At 36.5% G+C, this 23,202-nt stretch overlaps 1 protein-coding gene and 1 long non-coding RNA gene across 2 annotated transcripts in view; one reads left to right on the top strand and one right to left on the bottom strand.

Moving 5' to 3' along the window:
• The window catches only part of LOC121727815 (autophagy-related protein 23-like), a 57,917-nt gene extending 39,545 nt beyond the window's left edge, over nucleotides 1–18,372 (bottom strand). Inside the window, exon 1 of the mRNA XM_042115822.1 lies at nucleotides 18,123–18,372. The gene's annotated coding sequence lies outside the window, so the exon portion shown is untranslated. The remainder of the gene's footprint in view (nucleotides 1–18,122) is intronic.
• LOC121727832 lies at nucleotides 16,359–16,941 on the top strand. The gene is made up of 2 exons (XR_006035729.1): nucleotides 16,359–16,398; nucleotides 16,808–16,941. It is a non-coding gene; the product is annotated as an uncharacterized LOC121727832 (long non-coding RNA).
• Nucleotides 18,373–23,202: the final 4,830 nt, after the last annotated feature.

Here is a 23,202-nt window from a genome sequence, read left to right as displayed (position 1 = left end):
AAAGTTTAACATACAAAAATGAAGTACTTATTGTTTGCACACTGCACAGCTGTATTGATTTAAGGGGTACCAGGGTTTTTTTATAAAAGCTTTTGACACCAATTTTGTTGACATCGCGCGCTATAAACTGAAGTCCACGCGGACGAAGTCGCGGGCAACAGCTAGTTAATATTATAATTATGGTATTTTTAGAGTTCCGCACCCAAAGGGTAAAACGGGACCCTATTACTAAGACTTCGTTGTCTGTCCGTCTCTCCGTCTGACCGTCTGTCTGTAACTGTCTGTCTCCAGGCCGTAACTCAAGAACGGTAATAGCTAGAGAGTTGAAATTTTCGCAGATTATGTAATATATTCTGCTGCCGCTTTAACAACAAATACTAAAAACAAAATAAAATTAATATTTAAGGAGGGCTCCCATACAACAAACGTGATTTTTTGGCCTTTTTTGCTCAATATTAATAATGGCAACAGGTAGGCACTTGAAATTTTCGCAAAAACCTTAAATATATGCGTACTTCAACAATTTATAACAATATTTAAATAAAATAAAAAATTAGGGGAGGCTTCCATACAAAAAACATAATTCTTGGTCTATATTTGCTGTAATAATATAACGGTACGGACCCCTTCGTGCGCGAGTCCGACTGTAAACTTCCATGCTACTATACCTAAACCTTCCCTGGTCTTCCACGGCTTTTTCAATACTAAAATTAGCCAAATCAGTTTAGCCGTTCTCGAGTTTTAGCGGGACTAACAAAATTGGTTTGCATTCTTTTTAATTTTTATATTTATTTATAGAATCTTCATATTTTTTTACTTTGACGTAGTGCGCACCAGATAGAGAATTAACTAGGGAATGCAATCTCGTTCTCGCGAGATCTCGGCCTTTTTTAGCGAGATTGATCGCGGACGAAAAAAAGGCGTGATCTCGCGAGTTTAACGAGATTACACTTGAGCATAAAAACGTCTTATTCGAAGCGCGGACTGACACGGACGGAGTTGCGATCACAGAGTAAAAACAAAGAGGAGCTGGCATAAGCAACTGTGCACTGTGATTTTCAACTAGGTCCTGAATTTTGACTTCTCGTTGTTTTGTTAGTTACAAAAGAACTGTTTTATTACTAAAAGATTTGTGTTTGATAGTATGCGCTTTTATAATTCTGAACGTCACGTTATCGTGGACGCCGGCTTCCACGATAAGATGTTGGGTACGTGCAATGCCCTTTTGATTTTACGCACCGCGGACGTTTTGTGCGGTTCAGAAGTGTAGACGTCGTGATGTCCTTTAACGTGCACGTTAAAAAGTTATCGTCGACGGAAATTTAAAAACATCTTCATATTATATTTCCATAAATTGTACTTCCCTATGTGTCGTTTTACCGCGGACGTCCACGATATTACCGCCACGTCCAAAATTATAAAAGCGCACATTTGAAGAGAAGACTGGTTGTTTATTTCATTTGTTATTTAATATATAGAAGATACGTACTTATGTCAAAGTTTACTACTTAAAAATTATAGACAGATACGTCAAACAATGTTTGATGCAAAAAATTCGTAAAATTCGTGAAAATGAATGTTAATCTTATAATACTTATAATATTCATTACTTTTTTCGTAATTTATTCAAATATTGTGATTATTTACAAAAAAACCCACCAAACTGCTAATCTCGCGAGATCTCGAAATTGGCGAGATCTCGCGGTATTGTATTCATAAATTCGCAGGATCTCGCTTGAGCCCCAATCTCGCGAGATTTGCATTCCCTAGAATTAACGTCTTGACTCTTTAGTCAAAATTCTTCTGCTGCAATTACTTGTACTATTATCTATTCTGTGCTGAAATATAGATCAGAGGCATAAGATATCTTTGGGTCAGATGTCAACTCAGTAATTTGCACAGTCCATTCCTTTTATAGAAAGCATTCAGCAATAAATTATTCTTTTTGTAAATAATTCAATACACATGCGCATTTTTAATTTTATTTTTGACGAGGTCAATAAATCTTGTGTTTTTGGTCAAACGGTCAAGCCAGAACGTGGGCTAAGCACCAGAAATTAGAATACCTGTTAGTTTTGATGTCCAAAAATAAAATTTCCAAAAAGGAATTTTTAATTGCTATGTAGTGTAACGCATTTATATTTATTTTAATTTCAAAAAAATCAATATTTATTTTAATTTGTAAATGTAGGCAGCTGTGCTTCAGCACCAATAAAATAGTTATACCTACTATGGTATGAGTAGCTAATGCGCCAAAACCAGTGGCGGCGCAAGACCAAAATTGTATGTAGGCAAAATATTATATTTTGCGAGGTCCCCTGATTGATGATGCAAGAAGACGGATTTTGTTGAAAGATTTTTTTAATACTTACTCGTAAATCCTAAAAAATCGGCCAAGTGCGAGTAGGACTCGCGCCCGAAGGGTTCCGTACTGTTATAGAGCAAACATAGACCAAAAATCGTGTTTTTGTATGGGAGCCCCCTTTAATTTTTTATTTTATTTTAATATTATTCTTAAATTATATTTAAGGAAAAACATATTATATAATAATTAAGGCCTTTGTGAAAATATTAAGTGCCTACCTGTTGCCATTATTGATATCGAGCAAAAAAGGCAAAAAAAAATTTAAATATTAACTTTATTTTGTTTTTATTATTTGTTGTTATAGCGGCAACAGATATGTACCACAATCTATGAAAATTCTTGAGATACAGCCTGGAGACAGACAGACGGACAGACAGACATCGAAGTCTCATGAATAGGGTCCCGTTTTCACCCTTTGGGTACGGAACCCTAAAAAAACGGGCTGTCCAAGGGGCGCGAGGCATCTAGGACCGCGAGGCCGTGGGTGGTCGCCCACACCGCCCACGCCTTACGCCACCTCTGGCCAAAACAATGGTTTCAAACAAAACCACAAAATATTATGTTGTGACTTGTGTTATGCTTAGAGTAATATTTCTATAGTTCCATTGCTATTTGCTTTCAGCTTTCCATACCTCTTACATTTTAAAATTCGAATCCCTCCTATTATACAGCCAGCCTATATCCTTCTGAAGAAGAGCCATAAGCCACTGGTGACTACTAACTGGTACCTATTCTTGGGCAAAATAATACATGGGCTATCTTATGTCGCATAAGTCCATGTGTATGTTATGTGAGAGGAGACCTTGATCTGTTAATTATCTTATCACTTATCAGGGCTTATCTTTGCGATAAATTTTTGGTAAATTTTTAATTCTTTAAAGACGTAGTTCCGCGTAATTTATATATAGATATCCTCAATATAAAACACCAAAGAGTACATCTATTATGTTTGTCTATGTTAACAGTTAGTTATGTAGCTGTCTGTACCTTTTCAGGCCTAAATCCCTGATAAAATTTCGATGTTTGGCACTGAGGTAATAAGTACTACCTCCGGTAGGAGTATTAAGTGTTAGTACGGAGTACTATTATATATTCTGTGGTGTTAGTGATGTTTGGTATATTATAGGTATAACTGTTACTTGTAAGTCCCGGAAAATAACAAAAGATAGTTTTACGACGAAAATTCAAACAGAATTTTGGCTCAAAGAAGCGAAGAAGTTTAGTTGCACATGGTCTAGACTCTAGACCCTGGTCACCAATTAGTTTCGCTCGGGGTCCGTTTTAAGAAATAAAATGACCTTCGCGGTCCACACATTTAAAAAAAATTCAACAAAATATGTTATTACGGAAATTACAAAGCTATTTGTTTGTATCAATGAGAAAAGTGACAATTATTGTAGCTATATTATGTTCATCAGTATGTCGAGACATGGTCGAGACTCGAGACCGAAATTAATTTTTAACGAAGTTCATCTTCGAACATGCTTGGTCCGCACACAATGGGTCGGCGGTCCGGACGCGTACCGCGGTCCGCCATTTGGTGACCCCGGTCTAGACTCTAGACTCTAGAGACTACAATATTCCAGTTTCCCTCCCCAAGCAAACTGGAATTTCTCCTACCTTTCTTCTGATTAATTTCGTTGCGGGTCCCAAAACAGATATAGCTTGTCCCTCCGCCCTCGGGCATCCCTGAGATCATAATATCAAAGGGTTTTCGTGGTTGGTTACCACTGTTGATCCTGGTGACACAGGAGTTGCAGTGGTGGGAATGTGTGGTGGGCCATTTGCCCGTTTAGTAATAGTACAATATTCTAGACTAAGTACATTTAATTCAATATCACAAGTCGAATATAAAATACACTTTTTAGATGAAAGTAAAATAATAAAATGTAATAAGGACGCACTATCAGCTTCATTGAACCTGTTTCATTGAAGTCTTCAATGAAAAACATTAACATATTGATTATTCTAATGAGTAATGAATGAAAATTACGTGATAAGAGTTGCATTTAGTTCTTAATGATAATACTGTACAATTTAATTTGTTAAGGCGCTGTGGTTGTTGCAACTACGTAAAATGGGTTTTTTAAAACGCGTTTTTAGTAAAGGAAATGTCGTTATTTAAGTATAAAATAAGTACCGTTTTAAAATTGAGAAAATTTCCTATACGCAAAGGTATAATATCAGTACACAATTTGAAAAATAATTCTGCTCGATAGAAAAAAATCTCAAAGATGACTGTTATAACACTGTTTTTCATAATTAAATCATTTTATGGCTAAATTACACACTTTCTAGAAAAAACAAAAAATGCAGTAAGTATATGTGTCGTAACCTAACGTAAACGATTTGATCTAATTGATTTGTGTAATACTAAAAACCAAAAGGTTTTTACTCCTATTTTCTATTATCAAGTCACGCGGCGAGCGCTTAACTGCCACTGTACAAGGCGCGCTGATATGAATGTTATTTTAATGTACTTAAGGGGAGGTTATTCCTAAATTAGCAGGCCGATGTCTGTGAGTGCGAATATCGACGTAAAAGACATTAAAATAACATTCATATCAGCGCGCCTTGTACAGTGGCGGTTACGACGATCGCCGCGTCCATGATAGGGCGAAATAGGAGAAAAAACCTTTTTACTTAGATAAAAAATAGTATAACTAAACATGTATCCGTACATTTCCCTGTAAAATTTTAATAGTAATCGAACTATCCAAATTATTTTTTGATTGAGTCCCTGTAAGTCCTATAAAACTGAAAATGTTTTTAAAATCGAGGTTGTTTCGGAATTTTTTTTTATCGAGTAAAATTATCTGTATTGTGTTTCTAACCGTAAAAGTCACTAGTTAAAAGATGTATCTATACATGTACATATTTTTCAGTTTTTTTTAATGACGCTTTCTTTAAAAATTACTCATTCTAGAAACGTGAATTTGGAATATCCTAGCCTTAACGTCGAAATTCGTACTGACAGACATCGACCTGCTTATTTTAGGGACTACTGGGCCTTAAACATTATTTGTGACAAAATCAAAAGTATCTGCAAATTGTTCGTAGTTCGTAGTTCGTACATAACATTACACACGGTGCTGCTCGCCAGTTCTGTTATGCGGGAACTTCGCACGATACCGCGTGCCTAGATGAAGGCCCAGGATCTTAATTCGACGATTCGACATAGTATTTAAAAATATAGTGCTAATATAGATCACTAAAAAAATCATGCCGTACTTGTACTATCACTTACCAGAGAAAAACTTGATTCATATCTATGAATCAAGTTTTCACCATCTGGTGAGCCTTTTTTTTATTGCGTAGGGGAAACCCATCATGGGTTGGGGATGTGCCTCAGTTAGCTGAAGCACCCCGGGGGTATGTGAGACAAAACCACCTGCGGTTCGCCTTCAGCCGCAAAAAGGAGGGATGCCCCGGATCTAACAAACACAGGACTTCCTCCACGACCGGCCGGTCTACCTCAGAAGGGACCGGACTTCCACCAAAGTTAGGGAACACTTCGGCAAACTGAAGCGTTCCCCTCGGCGCCGGGACTGGCTAAGCCGGGGAGGTTCCCATCCTCTCCCGGAGCCCCGTTAGACGAGACTTAGGAGGTTCGCATAGCGTCGCCTCCGCACTCCCGTCCTACGCCGGCGGAGCGGCAGAGAGGTGGGATCGTCCTCTCTGTCGAGAGAGGTCCCCTCCTAGCACTGCTACGAGATCGTGGCGCTGCACGGCCCAACGATCGCACACCTCAAGGGTATGCTGGGCCATGGCAGGCTGGCGTTGGCTCTCTCCTGGCGACCTTACACAGGTACTCACCGAAGCATCCGTGCCCGGTGAGTACCTGCGTAAGGCGGAAGGTGAGGGGTTTCTTCTTGCGGCGCATCCACGCCGCAAGAACTGGACGCAGTGCCTCAGCGGTACGTTTACCGTACCGGGTCTGCGCCAGATCCTCAGCCCACCTCCTCAGCAGCCACTGCTCTCCGAGTCTCCGGAACCGCCTGAGCTCTTCCCACGAAGGGGCTTCGCCATTCGACCTCCCCTGAGTGATGAGGAGATTCAACTCGGCGAGCACCCTCGCCGTGAGACCATCTGGTGAGCCTGCGTTATTTGGTCCAAGTCAATTTAGTCGAGATCTGTGGGCTGCGTTTGACATAACGCGACCAAATCACGCAGGTCCACAATACACCTATTAATCAACTTCTCTGATTGTACGGATTGTTGCCAATGTTGCTGGCAATGCCAACTGTACATTAAATGAATATGCTTGCATTTCATGTTGCGGATCATATAAATTTGTATTAGGTACGTAAAATAAAATCAGTTATCAATTATCATATAAATTAATTAATAATTATCCATCAGGTTTTATTTTATCACCCTCAATCGTTCTCCCTTAAATTTAATTTATCTTTATCATACATCTGTATAAGGTGTAAGGCAGCGGCAGCAGTAGCCCCTACACCTATATTTTTTTTAGTCCTTCGAGCCGGATACCATAACCACATGCTAAAACATTATATTATTTTGAAGTTTGCATAATTATTATGATAAATTATAATGGTGTCAGCCGATCGATCATGGAGATAGTAATAAATGAATGACATTTTGAATTGATTTTAATGCAGACATGCGCCTGCGTCCATGACGCCTACTAGTTACTACGGCTGACGGACGGCACGCAGACCTTACAGAGAAATTAATATTGGAAAATTAATTAACGTTACTCGAATAATCTTATGTATATAGGTTATAGATAGACCTATCTTATTGTAAGTATACAAGGTGTAAAAAAACCAAGTGATAATATTTAAGGGTGTGTACGTGTTCCTTGTAGAGAGTTCTGTGTGAAATGTAGCAGCGCTGAAATACCAAATTTTTTTTTTCACTTTTGTATGGGGCTCGCAACACTGGGGCGCTTGCCCATACAAAAGTGAAAAGATGATTTGGTCTTTCAGCGCTGCTACTTTCACACTGAACTCTCTACAAAGAACATGTACACACCCTTAAGTATTATCACTTACTTTTGTTACATCATGTATAAAGTACTTTCATGTATGGAGGATGACATAAGTTGCTTCCAAATCCGGTAAACATGCTACGAATATTGGAGGTAAAGCTGGTACCGCCTTCAAAAGATCGAGTAAAGAAATCGTTAAATTTTAGGAGATTATTCTGAAAAGCCACTATTTAAAATATGATAACAATTATTATTTACTTAATACTTTTTTGTAACTTGGGAGTCGGTTTACATTTTTTTGTTTAAATATAAAATTTCTCCTAAGACTTAATTATTAATAATGACTAGATGACGCCCGCAACTCCGTTGCGCCAAAATTCGTTTATCGCGCGGGAACCGTACATTTTTCCGGGATAAAAAGTGTCCTATGTCCTTTCTCGGGACTCTAATACCAAATTTCAGCAAAATCGGTTCGTCAGTTTGGGCGTGAAGATGTAACAGACATACAGACAGACACACTTTCGCATAAGGTCAGGTGGGGTAAGAGAAACATACTTTACTAGTTTTTGAACATTTTGGCCTACAGCTATCACAATTATACATTTATATTTCGATATTAATTGAAACAAATCTTAGCTTTTGAAATATACTTACATTTTTTTGACACAGAAATAGACTGTACGTATAACTACTGTGCCGTAGTTATACGTACGTAGTTTAGCAACAAAGCTAGGTCATAAAAAAGTTCCTCTTTCCCGAGGTTTGGGGTAAGAGAAACAATCGATATTTTTAAGTAATAACTCATGATTTTAAGTATTTATATAGCATGTATTAATCATTTTCTTTGAGTTAAGGGAATGAAACCTTCCCTAGTTTAAAATAAAACTTTATTTAGGCCGACAACATACAAAAACGAAATTTGGGGTAACAGGAACATATAGGTAAGGTCAGATGTGCTAAACTTTTTCTGGTATTAAATGAATGTTTTAAAAACCAACTTTTCGCCCGCGACTTCGCCCGCGTTTTGGTTATATATCGTGCTTGGCACAATTTTTATAAACATGAACCCCCTTTAGTGTCCCGGTTAAATCGGTTAAAATGGAGCCTATGTCCCTAGCCCCGGGTATCAAGCTATCTTCCAAATTTCTTAAGATTGGTTCAGTGGTTTAGGCGTCAAAACGCAACAGACAGACAGCGAAAAGGCAGAATTTCGCATTTCTACTTAATATTAGTTGGTATAAACCTGTAGGATAAACCTTAACCTTTTGTATGGGACCAACTTTAGTACCCGAAAGAAAAAATCTACTATTTCATACATTTTGGTCACAGCTGATCGATACTTTTGTATGGAAAGTTGGTCCCATAGAAAAGGTTGTTCATACACATAGGTACCTACCTATGTGTATGAACAACCTTTTCTATGGTTCATCTTACAAATCTTGGCCAGTACTTAAAAGTCAGCCGGTATTTTAGCAAATTAAAAAAATGTTTGTTACCCCTTGAAACGAGGAAAGAGGAACATAATATGTTTCTCTTAACCTGGTATAGCCGTTCCTCTTTCCCAGCTTGCCAATTTGAAGCTTATGTTTTATTGACATCGAAAAAGCACTAAAACACCCACTACAAACAATGCAATACGTAGAAAATAAATATTAAACGTAATTATTACACTTTCCTTAGCAATCAACCGCAAAACTTATGTTTTTAATATTTTAATAACACAAACAAGGAACACTTGTAAGACTTGGCTTTTTTAAGCTTGAAAACATTTTTTTTCTCTCTCTTTTACTCGCTTAGTTGCCGTGTTGTAGCTTCATCTATCCAAGAATATATTAACTACTGTTTTATTGACGTAGTTACCATGTAGCTCGGCTTTATACTTTTCTTGTTATTAGTTACAGTTTCTCTTCCCCCGCGTCCCTCTTACCCCACCTGACCTTATATAATATTAAGATTGGGTTGCACCAACTAACTTTAACTTTAACTACAATGCAAAATGTCAAATGTTAAAATTAAAAATGGACGTCATCAAGACGCCATATTTAACCATAACCATAGAGCTCGACAAGGTTTTAAATGCACGTGGCGAAAAAAGGAACTAACGCTGTCATCATACAAAAACACAATTTTTGACAGTTCTTCTTTACCAGCAGCGCCCCCGCCCACGTTCATTTATAACCTTGTTGGACCAGCTGTCATCTGTCAATTTCTCCGGTCAAAGTTAAGGTTAAAGTTAAAGCTAAATTTAGCCTTAACTATAACCATAACTTTAACCACGCCTCTGGTGCAACCCACCCTAAGTAGGGAATTAGGGATATTAGTTAGGAAAGTAGGGATTCTGTTGAGGGAACGATTTCGGCGTGAGGTGAGCCGCATGTTAGAATTTGTATAATCGAAACTGCTCTACCTCTGGATCTGCATGCTAGCATGAATAATGCAATCCATACAACCGTTGTCTGTTCCATGTTAAAGCTGATCATTTATGAAAGTGGGTTGAAATTCTAGCACAGCTTTTACATGCAGACATGAGCCGATGTAACTGTCAGGATCACGCCTAGGCTTAGATAGAAATGTTTCTAAACCTAAAGTACCTAAAATTCAGGTCATTTAATACTCTATTTATTTATAACCTGTGTATATTAGTGTACATACAGATGTAGAATAGGTACATTTAAATACAATGTCGAACTTTTTTAATTTTTTATTATGTACCACAGAGTAAATTTTTAAGGACCAACCCCTTGTAGGAGTACCACAAGGCACTATGCTTGTATGTACTTTATTTATGTTGTACTTTGTTTCTGCCTACAGCATACACATAACTTTTAAATGACATGGATATTACATAATAATTTAGGCTATAACAGCATATATTACGGCAACGTTTTCTCGCTAGACGCAGCATCAGCATAGACAGTAAACAAAAAGTTTTGTTCGACGTTTGACAATGATAATATTCTGAAATCTGATCTAAGTTATAACTTATCAGTTATAACATACATATATCCTGTGCAACTTGTCGGATTTTAGTCGGATTGTTTACTGTATTTGCTAGCAGCGCCGCCTACCGCGAGCGCCTTCTGCTCCGACCTTTGCGTAATATAAATTAACCCGTCGATCGTGGAAAAACGAGACACAATAGAATTTCTATTGTGCCTCGGTCACCGGCGACCGTATGGGGCTTGATGAAATTCCCTATTCAAAGGTTATATTGAAACAGGTCGTAATCAAATTATTAATTAAATGATGTAGGTACTAAGTATGAATGATCTCTAGAAATCTATTGATGCTGAATGACGCGACGTCTCTAGAAATCTATTGGAAGTAAATACTAAATACATAATATTAAAGTGAATGCGGTAAATCATTATGTCACCTTTGCACTCATTAATGCATAGACTTAATATATACTGTCGGATTAATGTCTGTTAGGTTATTGTTTTATTCATAACCTGATTTTCTGGATATTTTTATATGGTTTTTGCAAAGTTTTTATTCATAACCTGATTTTCTGGATATTTTTTTATGGTTTTTGCAAAGTTTTCCGATTTAAACTCTACTTTAAACAACAACTTTTTCAGGGTGTAACAAACCTAAGTTAAATAAATTATCATACTATAGAAGTTATACCTATTTGTCCTTAATTAGTAAGTAAATATAGACTTCACTGCGAAAGTATTAGCGCTGAAAAAAATACGTTTATTTCAGGCTGTTTGAACCCATATTTTGCTAGTAAACAGTTAACCTAAAAACATGAAATAGTTAACTGTAACTTTTTTTATTTAAGTATTCATGGGCAAATTCTTGACGCTTGACAATTATTACAAATCACAAAAAATTACTCTTTCAGCGTTGGCTCTATTTTTACAGTGAGCTCTATCATCTATGTAATGGACACATACCCAATAACCATCCTAAAGTAATATTATCACTCAGTTTTGTTAGATCCTGTATTAATTTAGACACTTTTCTGTTTTAAGGAGGAATTGTAGTACTGTTGTTTCATAATAAAAGTGTGTAATATTATGTAGATTGTATTTAAGCTCTATTAATTTTGCCTTTTCACAACATTACCTAGACAGTTACGGCCGCATACAGATTTGACGATGACTTAGTGAATGTTTTGACACAATTCACCAACTGCGTGCGGCAGAGACGAATTGTATATTAATTACCCAACTGTAATTAAATGAAGGTTTTGACATCTAGGGCGGATTCGACCACACTGGAGTAAAATTTTACTCGAGTATAACTATCTCCTAATCTAAGAGTAAGCTGGTATTGCGTTTTTCCAACTTCTAATCCAAGAATGAGGTAATTACACGGGAGTAAATATTTACACGGGCTATTTTGGTGGAGTAAATATTAAACTGAGAATAGTTGCACAACGGGGTTCAACTGTCACGGTCGGTGTCATTGTGAACTATAATTGATATTTTATTTCATACTCTTTGAGTAACTTGGTATAATGCAAACGATAATACCCTAGAGTAAATTAAAGGAGTAAAATTATTCTCATGATAGTTATACTCGTGTTACTTCAAGTTTGGTCGAATCGGGCCTTAAATCCCCATACATTGTACCATCGAGGAAGTTGATTCCTATGCAATTGACAGACTAACGTTATTTGGTCGAATATGTCAATTCAATGTTAATTGTGATCTGTCAGCTGGGTTTGACGTAACGCAACCAAACTACTTAGGTCCCCGATTTGCATAGGAATCAACTTCTCTGATAGTACCTACTTCGTCGTTTTATTTAGCTGAAGTTTAACGGCCGTTCCCAATATTCAATCTATCTCTGGTTTGACATACAACTAACATTGAATTGACATAAAATATATGTATCTAATGTGCTATTCCCTGTTCTGAGGCTATTCCTATCTCTAGTAGGGCAAAACCAGAGATAGATCAAATATTGGGAACGGCCGTAAATGTCTCAGAGTGCGGCATGGGCAGTTTGGCGGCAGTAAGTACTTTTATTTTGTCAAAGTCTTAATTAATCAGCTATCTACTAGTAAGTACCTACTCATAAAATAAATTTGTGCGGCCGTTAGAATTTAAAACAGTTGCGAAGTTATATATATAATCTTTATTGTACAGGAAAATGTTTATCTCGTGAGGAAAATCAATCATAATATCAAGTCCTTTTCCGGGATTCCAAACAGCAAGACAAACGAATAACGACGATGCCTAATGTAACTTTTACTTGCGTTAGTTTGCTCTTCTGAATACCTTATTCTCTAAAGATACTGCAACTTCTAAAAAACTCTACCCAAATCCAACATTATACCGTATCTTTTGAATTGTAATAAGTTAATAACTAATATTGTTGATAAATACCGACCTTACAGACCGATTATGAGAATTCCTCTTCCTTTGCACTTCTGAAAATTTTACTGTACTTATATATAAATCACTGTTAACAACACTGTTTTTACGTTTACACAAAAAACTCGAGTGATTTTTATCTCCTTATCGGAGGCTCAAGTTTGTCGAGCTGATAACGTATATTTTTAAATTAGGAACGGTTATTTTTTTAATCTGTGACTCGTGGCTCGTGACAGCCAAACAGTTTCGCGCTCTTTCTCACACTGCGCGCCAAACGCGTCAAGTGTAGCTTGTAGGTTGATAAGCCCACTAAACGAATGTATTTTGCATTAATTCTGTTATGAGATGTATGGGAATCACCTCATTATTATTCGTGTGACGAATCGCCGCAAAAAACTGTGTTTAACGACCTTTTAATTGCTGCAGAGGTTGATTGTTTAATGTTTTTATAACTATCAAAATTTGATGCTAATGAATTGGATGATTCCATTCAAAGTACCGGAGAAATAATCACCGAAGTTATTGAATCGAATTCAGGGTTACCCAATCATGTTTTTATTTGGATCACGGTTTGGTGACGTGCAAATGACTCTATGAATAGAGTCTTTTGAACATTATTAAGTGCAAAAAATTAGAATATGTAATAATATGATCAATCATTGTAATTTGAATTTTGAATGGGATGAAAGTACCTATGTTTTCCCGTAGCGCGTACTCACGAGCTGACGATGCGATGCGCTTTGCAATCGTGCAATAGTTTTTTAATGTAAGTGAGTACATAATATATGATATATAAGTACTTACATAATATTAGATAGGTACCATTATATTTAATGCAATTCCTACATTATTATATGAGTTCCGTTTTAACGCCTGACTGTTCAACTGTACCAAACTCTTCCTGATTTGGTGTCATTCGCAAAGCAGTTTCACACATTTATTGCACATTTGTTGTGCACAATTTTTTTCTGAAGAGATGTTCAACGACCAGCGAAGATCAATCAACATAGGAAGAGCTTCAACGAGGTTCCTGTCTTTTCAAGTTTGAACCCTATCCTCTTTAGCCCTGAGTTCCCTTTGGCTAACTACTCGACCATGGCATTTCTTCGATTGATAAAATCTAAACTCTAACCAAAAAATTCGGATACTTTAGCTTCAATAGTTTCAGGAGAGGAGATTGGCGCATATCCTTTGAAAGATGTAACCGTCTGATTTTTAGGAAACTGATATGTTTTGGATTTGACAATCACAGTAACTCGAGCTGGAGGTGTCGAAGATCATATTGAAGTGTCACTCAAGTCACCTCGAGTTATACAATTCCAAATATGAAATTAGAACCGCGCATACGGACGGAAGTGAATCTGTCCGACGGGATACTGCAGGTTATACAATCCTTGCCAATATTATAAATTCGAAAGTGTGTCTGTAATCTGCCCGATACGTCTTCACGCATAAACGGTTGAACAGATTAATTAGATGTTTGTATGGATACTTTAAGAGACGGAAAAAGACATAATATTATGATAGTTTTGGTTTCAGGAAAATGAACGGTTCCCGCGCGATGGATGAAGTTCGGCGTAATCCGTGCAAGGGAATTGCCAGCATCATCTAGTTTCAATTTTCAAATAAACTGTACCAGCAATAAAGGGTGTCGGTATTTATGTCACATATGGTTTATTTAACTTCAATACCATTAATTACAAGTCACAATTTAGTGTTATACTGTTTAACAGCTTTAGGTACAAATTACAATACACCTCTATTTTAAACGGATTGTATTGGGTTTTCTTTACACAAAAACCCATTTTGTTATCCTTCACTATCCACACCTTGTCTTGTTTAGAAGAGAAGGAAATATAGTTTATTTTCGTAAATTTTATAACATAGAGCCGTGATAGAGCGTTGTGCTTTACGATCCCTATATCCAAAACTCGAAATTTGAATTCATCGCAATTGCTATCTGAATAGACGGCCATATTTGGCGTTGTATGGAGCAATACAGATTCGCTTTGTGCATGAAAACGAAAGGGTAACAATATGTTACGCCACGGACGCCCACGGACAGACAGACAGATCGGCGCTGTGCGACCTTCGAGCGACAGCACTGGGCCTCTAAATAAACAGGATCGAGCGAAGTTGCTACCATTGATACCTGTTTGACTTTTGGAAGAGTGAAGTGAAGTGACCCAGATGATGCAGGTCTAGGAAGAAAAGTCTCGAAGGAGGACAAAAATACATATAAGACGTTACACACTACTTCTAATTTGACTTTTCGTTTAGGAAAAGTTAAGGGAACAGTCAGAAACGGGTAGATAAACATATTTTTTTAATTAATTTCACATCTTAGCTCTTGCAAATTGGAAACTCAAAATTGTAGACCGCCATCAACCATGTGGCGTAAATTGGCGGCGTTCTTATAAAGTGCATAATATTGTAACGATCTCAACTTTCAAAATTTGATGCCTTGAATCCATGATTGTACAGTGCGTCAAGAAAGTGAAGAAATTAAAAAAATATCCACAGCCGAACGTATAACCTCCTCGTTTTTGGAAGTCGGTTAAAAAGTGGCAACATCGTAGTGTCATCCCTTTCAAATCATTTTTTTTATATTTTTTTATGAAATAAGGGGGCAAACGAGCAAACGGGTCACCTGATGGAAAGCAACTTCCGTTGCCCATGGACACTCGCAGCATCAGAAGAGCTGCAGGTGCGTTGCCGGCCTTTAAAGAGGGAATAGGGTAATAGGGGAGGGTAGGGCTGGGAAGGGAAGGGAATAGGGGAGGGTAGGAAAGGGAATAGGGTAGGGGATTGGGCCTCCGGTTGATTATGATATGATTATGATTCTGCAAATTCCATACGCAGATGTCGTGACAAAGGTTCATTAGAGAACTAAACTCCCACACTAATTGATACGATCGACTCGTTTATTATTGAGAATGATATAATTAAGTAAGTATACAAATATTGTATTTGCGATCTATTTTGCACTACATAATAAATAGAGCCATGTCAAATGCAGAAATATGGGGCATACTGCACAATCTACTCCCTGTAGTGTCCAAAGTCTACAATCAAAATAGCAAGTGGAATTCAATTTTCGTATAAATATCTCCATATTATTCGAATTGTAGTATACCCAAAAATCTACATAAAACACGGTTTCAAGATGGCGGCTATTTGTCGTTATAAATATTCAGTACCTGGATGACCGAGCTTTGCTCGGTATAGCAAACACTCATTGACTTTTTGTTACTTAATAACGCCATCTGCTGGTCGTTAAAACAATTAGTTGCTAACAAAATAGTATTATTATTCGCCAATAGATGTCAGGAAGAGTCATATTTTTCAGTTTATCGATTATCGATAAAACACGAATAAAAAGACATTTTCTGAAAATGATTCCTAGCTAGATCGATTTATCGCCCCCGAAACCCCCTATATACTAAATTTCATGAAAATCTTTGGAGCCGATTCCGAGAATCCAATTATATATATATAGGGTAAGGGCGCCAGTAGTCAGCCCCACACCAGTAATCAGCCTTTTCCAGCTAAAAACCCCAAAGAAATAGCTTTCTATTGCAAATTAACCAATCAAGTTACTTTTAAAAAAAGCTTGGCCTTCTTATTGGTCAGTTCAGAACGTCACAATGACGCTAAGTGGCTGCAAGAAATGGTAATCTGATTCCAATTCGACGTTGTCACTAGTCGAGCCAAGATGGGGCTTGCATGAAGTGCCCGACAAAAAGGTGAGTTATTGTGATTTCTTCTTAACTTTTGTGTTATATTTTATTAAAATATATTGTTATTACATTTTTTACGTCTAAATCAAATGAGTTATAGAACAGTTTCTTTATAGTTATTTAAATAATGAGGTGGCTGACTACTGGGTATGCGTTTATTGTACATTATCTAGTGTTCAGCCACCCCCGGCTGAGTACTGGTCATACATAATTCCATATAAAAACCAGTAGTCGGCCGCCTAACTAGACACGGTCGAACCACGGCTGAGTACTGGTGAGGTATACCCAGTGTTCAGCCATCAGTAACTTACGCTGCTTAATATTTTCATTTATTTATGAAGCACCTACCTACCAAGTAATTTCTAAGTTTTTTGGCATTGTCAGAGACCAGACATGCATTGTTTATTTGTTTCAGCTCCATAGGTCTCTTTCGAGGCCCATCTAAGGAGAGGCTGACTACTGGTAGCTATTTGGCCGAGAACTGGGTTGTGTTGTGACGGCTGAGTACTGGGGAAATGTGCCTTATTTTGAAAAATACTTTATTTTCAATACTTATTAAGAAAAATTATCTTATATGTTAATTTCGTAACAATGTTTAATAAATGATTAAGTGAATGAGTACAAAAGGTTTTTGATTACTATTTTAAATAATTTTCTATAAACATTTAAACTTGCACTTTCCACTAAAAGGCTGACTACTGGTGCCCGTACCCTATGTATATACAAGAATTGCTCGTTTAAAGATTTAAATAGCCGATAATACCGATACTGCACATTGCGAAATATAATGAGATGAATGCGAGCCCACGTGCGGAGCCCCGACCCGAATGCTCCGCCGACGCGCGGCCGAACCCTTCGCCAGTTCGCTACATTATCAATTCTCTTATTCCGATCGCGATAGTGTGCTTGTTTAAGCTTCTAATGCCTGTTTTCACCAACGGTCTCCTAACGCTAAGTGTTCCCTAGCGATCTTTGCGGGTCAAATATCTCTTAAAACAAACATATTAAAAAAAAGGTAATGTTTTGCAAAAGTTCTTACGCCCTAAGGACGAACATGATACACAAAAATTCGCGCAATCTTGAAGGCCGTTCGTGAAACCCCTAATGGCCGCTAGGGGACCACTTAGCGTTAGGAGGCGGGTGGTGAAAACAGGCATCAATCGTTGAATTGTGGAAATGACTAACTAGTAGTTAGATATACAAAGTGTAAAAAAACTTAGTGATAAATGATAATACTTAGTGTGTGGTACTATAGGTACTTAGAAATTGTTGAATTGTGGCAAATGGCAATGCCTAGAAGTTGTGCCTATTATCATTCACTTACAGCTACTAGCTAGCCGCTAGCTAGAAGCTGTAAGGTAATAGATGGTAATAAGCACAAACTCCTTGCGCGCCAAATGTATCTACTTGGTACTCATAACTACCATGATACATGAGAGAACACTGTACCTACTCGCCGCGGCCACTTGGTACGTTGCAATATTAATGACTGTCCCTTGTAGAGATTCTAGGTTCCTCGCAAATGTTTTTTGAACCTGCTAGTGCCTACAGATTGAGGCTTGAGGTCGCCAAGATAAATAACAATGAACTCGATTAGCACAAAAAATAATTAGCTATAATATTATGGCCTAGGTATGGTAGACACGAAATTAGAAATATGATAATGATGTCAGTACAGTTATATTTTGTAACTTTAATTTATCATCATAAAAGAATAATCAGGAACTTACCAGGGTTCTTCATTTTCGTATCTCTTCGGTAAACTTCAAACTAAATATCACTCACAATATCACAGACACAATTTGGGAGGTAACTTTTGTCTTTTCACTGTTCATAACAGAGGTAGGTGTTGAATGCACTTGCTACTTTAATTCTTCACGTTTTATGGTCTGTGTCTATTAAAGTCCCGTTTTTCTCTATAAAATGTTATAAAGTATGAACGTATAGCACAGTAGAACGTTACAAATGACAATACAAGTGTACCGCAGTTTCTACGGGTAGGTTGGCCATGATTGCTACACTTTGCTGGCTTCAGTATTTAGTTACATTGTTGGTTAGTAGTATTTTAAAAACTTATACCCTCTTCGACCATTTGGTAAATAAATATTCTTACTTTCGCTAGTAATTACGGGATAAGTAACTCTTATAGTAGGTATGTCTTTATAAACGACTAGATGACGCCCGCAACTCCGTTGCGCCAAAATTCCTTTATCACGCGGGAACCGTACATTTTTCCGGGATAAAAAGTATCCTATGTCCTTTCTCGGGACTTAAAGTATCTCCATGCCAAATTTCAGCAAAATCGGTTCAACGGTTCGCGCGTGAAGAGGTAACAGACAGACAGACAGACACACTTTCGCATTTATAATATTAGTATGGATACGAACGATGTAGATTAGCTATCTTGTGTGTAAATAATATTAAGTAGGTACCTAATAAGTATACTTAATAGAATGTTAACTGGAAGCTGTTTTGAAGCATTTGTGTATTAACCCACAAAAAAATGTGTTGAGTTGTAAATTATGCAGTCTTGTAACTTGTTCTAAATTACATAAAGAACTTAATTGCATAATGCATTCATGACTCAATAGGTAAGTAGGTACGTAATTTTTTTGTGGGATCAGGGATGATACACCAATGCTTAACAGTGTCCAACTATCCATACTATCAATGCTGGTTTCGGGGGTTTGTTTAACAGAAGCTTAGGTAAATAGTCACGTCTGCGTTTTCAATTGGCTAGCGTCAAAAAGTTAACCCTACAACGCTATGGGAAAGATAAACTTCTGTCAAACCTCAAAGCTGGGCATAACTTGTCTCCAAATATCTTTCATAATGAACACCCTCCAACTTAATAAGCATTCAAAGAAATCGAGCAGTTGAGGTAAAGAGCGAAAAACAAAAAATGAAACCGCACTTTCACAATGTCTAGCTTCTTTTGCGATTCACTCTACTGTTACAAATTGCTTGACTGTTGGACTTTCCAAATCTTAGTATTGACATTGGTACTACTAATATATATTCTGTGGTATTAAGTAGAATTGACTACTTGAGCAGAGTCGTAAGGCAAGTACAGTATCCTATGACGGTGCAAATAGGTAGGAAAATGCGATAAGGACAAGATATTTCTGCAACTTGTCGCATGATCTACGGCGCGCGCGTTGTGAAGCTTCAAATACGACCCAATTGGGTCGTCTTTTATTTAGTCTGTCTCTTTTATGTAAATGGCATTTCGTATCTTTTGTTTCACTTATCTGTCAAATTTGTCAATGTTGTTCGGAAGAGATTTAAGCCGGAAAATACGATGAACGTAACAGATCTGTATAAGTAGAATATCATTGATATAAGCTATGGGCAAATTAAAGTATATGCTTGAATCAATCTATGTACAAATTTTCGAAGCTTAAATCACTCTCCTCTGTTGGCAAAATAGGAATCCTTTTTTTACAGAGTTCTTTTTGATTGATTATTCTGTGTTATAAAAGTTGACCAATCGTGTTATGCTACGGGTAGGTAATTCAAAGACAAAGACATGATGAATACGAGTACTAACAATGAACTTTAATTTCTTAGCTTTAGTTATTGCTGAGAAAAATCGATATCGCTACAGCCAAATTATCAAGGCGGTCGCCTTAATCCAATTTGTTTCTTTTTCTCTTTTTGTACATTTTTGTATTATAATATGATGAATATTGTGCAAATAAAGATTTTATTATTATTATTTCTTTATATTGGGTAGCTCCAGAGTACTTAGTTCTATAGCCGCTCAAAGTCCAAACTGAACGTTGCTTACGTTTTGAATTTTGATCCAAACGAATTGAAACGTTTACTTTTTTGTATCTGGAAACTAGATTCTAGAGTCTAGGTCTAGACTCTAGACAGTCTAAATAAGACGTACAATAAGGACTTGTTCATAGTACCTATACTGACGCATATGAAACCGTAGAACACACGACATGGTCAACTTGATATTGTTACGTAGATAATGGATTACGTTCGTGACACGTAAACGCGTTTTACGACATAAATCGTAAATATTTACCTAGGTACGTCGTATAATGTTCTATTAGAATTTAGGCCCGTATAAATAGTTGGCTCTTATCACTAAGAGCTCGCTTAAAATGTGTTTTAAGCTGCTATTCTTATTAATAAACCTCACTTGAGTACAGCTTTTAAAGATTGATTACTTATACAAATATTCCTAGATGAGAGCCCTAGAAAGTTTTTACAATAACATTTTGTTTCTGGCGCATACAATGCGAAAGTGTGTCTGTCTGTCTGAACCTCTTCACGCTTTAACCTCTGAGTCGATTTTGATGAAATTTGGTATGCAGATACATAATGTCCTGGGAAAGTGCATACAGCTTAAGTAAGTAAGTAATACTTATTATGATTTATGATAGTTTTTGTTACGGAAAAAATGTACAGTTCTCGCGTGATAAACGATTTTCGGCGTTGAGTGGTGGGCGTCATGTGCTCAAATCGTGAAATGGTACGCACAAGACAATGCAGCAACACTCCAAAATGTGTTTAGGTAGGTAGTTAATTTCAAGCTTCAACATCGTGGTGCAACCCGTGCAAGACAAACTTAAATAAGTTTAAATTAATTGTGTTTACAAATGAATTTACACTAAATGCGTTTTATAACTTATTTTAAGTAAGATTTGCTGTCTTAAATGGTTTTAAATAGATTTCATAAATTTATTCACAAAGTTCGGCTATTAATAGGTTTGAAATCTGCAAAGGCCTATAGGAGGATTTTGTGGATCACCAGAATAACAAAATGAAATTACTATCTAACTATTATTATTATGTACTTACTGCCAAAAAGCAGCTTTACAAAAACAGGTAAATCAAGTTGGATGGCACAAAAAATGCTAGGTACCTATTTGTGCGTGTATCTATAATATAGGTAATAGCTGTTCGCACATTATTGGGGATCCTTATTTTGGTTTTTAATCAATGGTCAGTACTTATCTACATACTTACTTACCTAATATTGTTATGTAACTATTGTATCTAGTACTAAAAAGTAAGTACAAAGGTCCTTACTCCTTAGAAGTATTATAACAATACTTCGCACCCTTACTAAGTAACTACGTAAGTAATATTAGAAGGGCACAACTCAACAAACTCAAAATATTATATTATCTCGGTTAGTTGAGTTTCAAAAGTTGTGTTTTTTTTAGTTGTGCCCTTTTAGGTAATACCACAATTATACTTAATACTAACGTCTAACGGTGCGACTTGTAAATTCACTTTCAATGATTTACTTACATTTTATAGAGAATAGAGTCAGCTAATAATATTATATCTATAGGAAAATGGGTTTATAAGCGACGTGACGAGGATGACCGTCTGACCGACTTTTACTGATAACAAAATTATTAAGTAAGTAATTGTTTCATTTTAAGTAAGTACTTACTAGGTATTATTCGCAACCCGTTTAAATATTTAAAAACAAATCCCCGCAAATCTTAAATCCTGTTAGTTAAACTTAGTTAAAATATAATAGTTAAACTTACAATTAGTTTAAAAAATGCAATTTAAAAATAGAATCCCAAGAATCAAAAAAAAGTTTAAAAATAGAATGTCGCTTCACAAACAATCCGTAGTTAACAGCCTGCACCGGTGCAATGCAGTGGCGCCGGTCGATCAATAAAGGTACGCACTAAATATACCGCCATTCTGTACATTCATAATTTATCACAAATAGGCTTTAAATAACACTAAAACGAAACGTCTTTCAATTCAATTCACAAGTAAAAACAACACTCACAGCGTTCTAAACTATTTTATAACGAACGGGGAGTGGGCACACAATATTTACTACGTTCGTTGTCCAACACTGACAACCGGCCGGCTAGCGGAAAAGGGACGCTAGAGCGCGCGCAAACTATAACCTAACGAGTTCGAATAGTAGGGCGATAGGGAGCGATTGTGTCGACATATTCCCCCTTATTAATAAACATTGTATAAGCTTAGAATAGTTATGCAGTGTTTTGTTCCTGTCACACAAGTGACATTTTTAATTGGATTGTAGAAGACAAAACATCGTGTAACTATTCAAAGCTTATACAACGTTTATTAATAAGGGGGTCTGTGTATTGTGTAGTAATACAAATGGGGAGAGTTAGCTCATTCATGCCGCTGCTTCAAGCGTAGCTTCCGCATTTACATTAGGGCCAGGTTTTTGATAAGTAATGAAAACCAAAGATATTTTTATACAAACTTTATTTAAATCAAAAAATAAAGTCTAGTACATATTTTTTAAATTTATAGATATAGTAAATTTTCAGCTTTACCTTCTTAGCGTAGACTTATCCACCATTTCATTACAAGGCGAATATACACTTATCGAGAGTCGAGACCCTCAAATTCCTTCAGAATTCCAAGCATAAAAATAACATTTTTGTCGAGTGTAAAAATGTTAACGTTCTTCTCTGAACAAAGTAAACTATAATAATTGCATGGGAATCATATACAAACATTGTAATAAATGATTTCTCTTATTCTCAATACTTAACCATTATTATCCAAGCCCTATCGTTTGATATGGATTTTTTATTTCATAATATTTTTTTTAAGGTAAAATGCAATGGGATTGCACATATTTTGTTTAAATATTTGGTTGGCGCATTTTACTTATAGACGTCTCTTTATTTCGTTATAAATAAATCATTTTTAATCTTTTTCTTTTTCTAAAATATAATTTTTATATCAAACTGTTATAAAAACTCTAAGCTATACGCTAGTATTTTAGTGTAATTTGACTCCCATACACACCGCTGAACGCAGCAATTCTTCTAATAA

This window comes from Aricia agestis, chromosome 6 (genome assembly GCF_905147365.1).
Source record: "Aricia agestis chromosome 6, ilAriAges1.1, whole genome shotgun sequence".
Lineage (NCBI taxonomy): Eukaryota > Metazoa > Arthropoda > Insecta > Lepidoptera > Lycaenidae > Aricia > Aricia agestis.
This window is presented reverse-complemented; position numbering and strand designations above follow the sequence as displayed.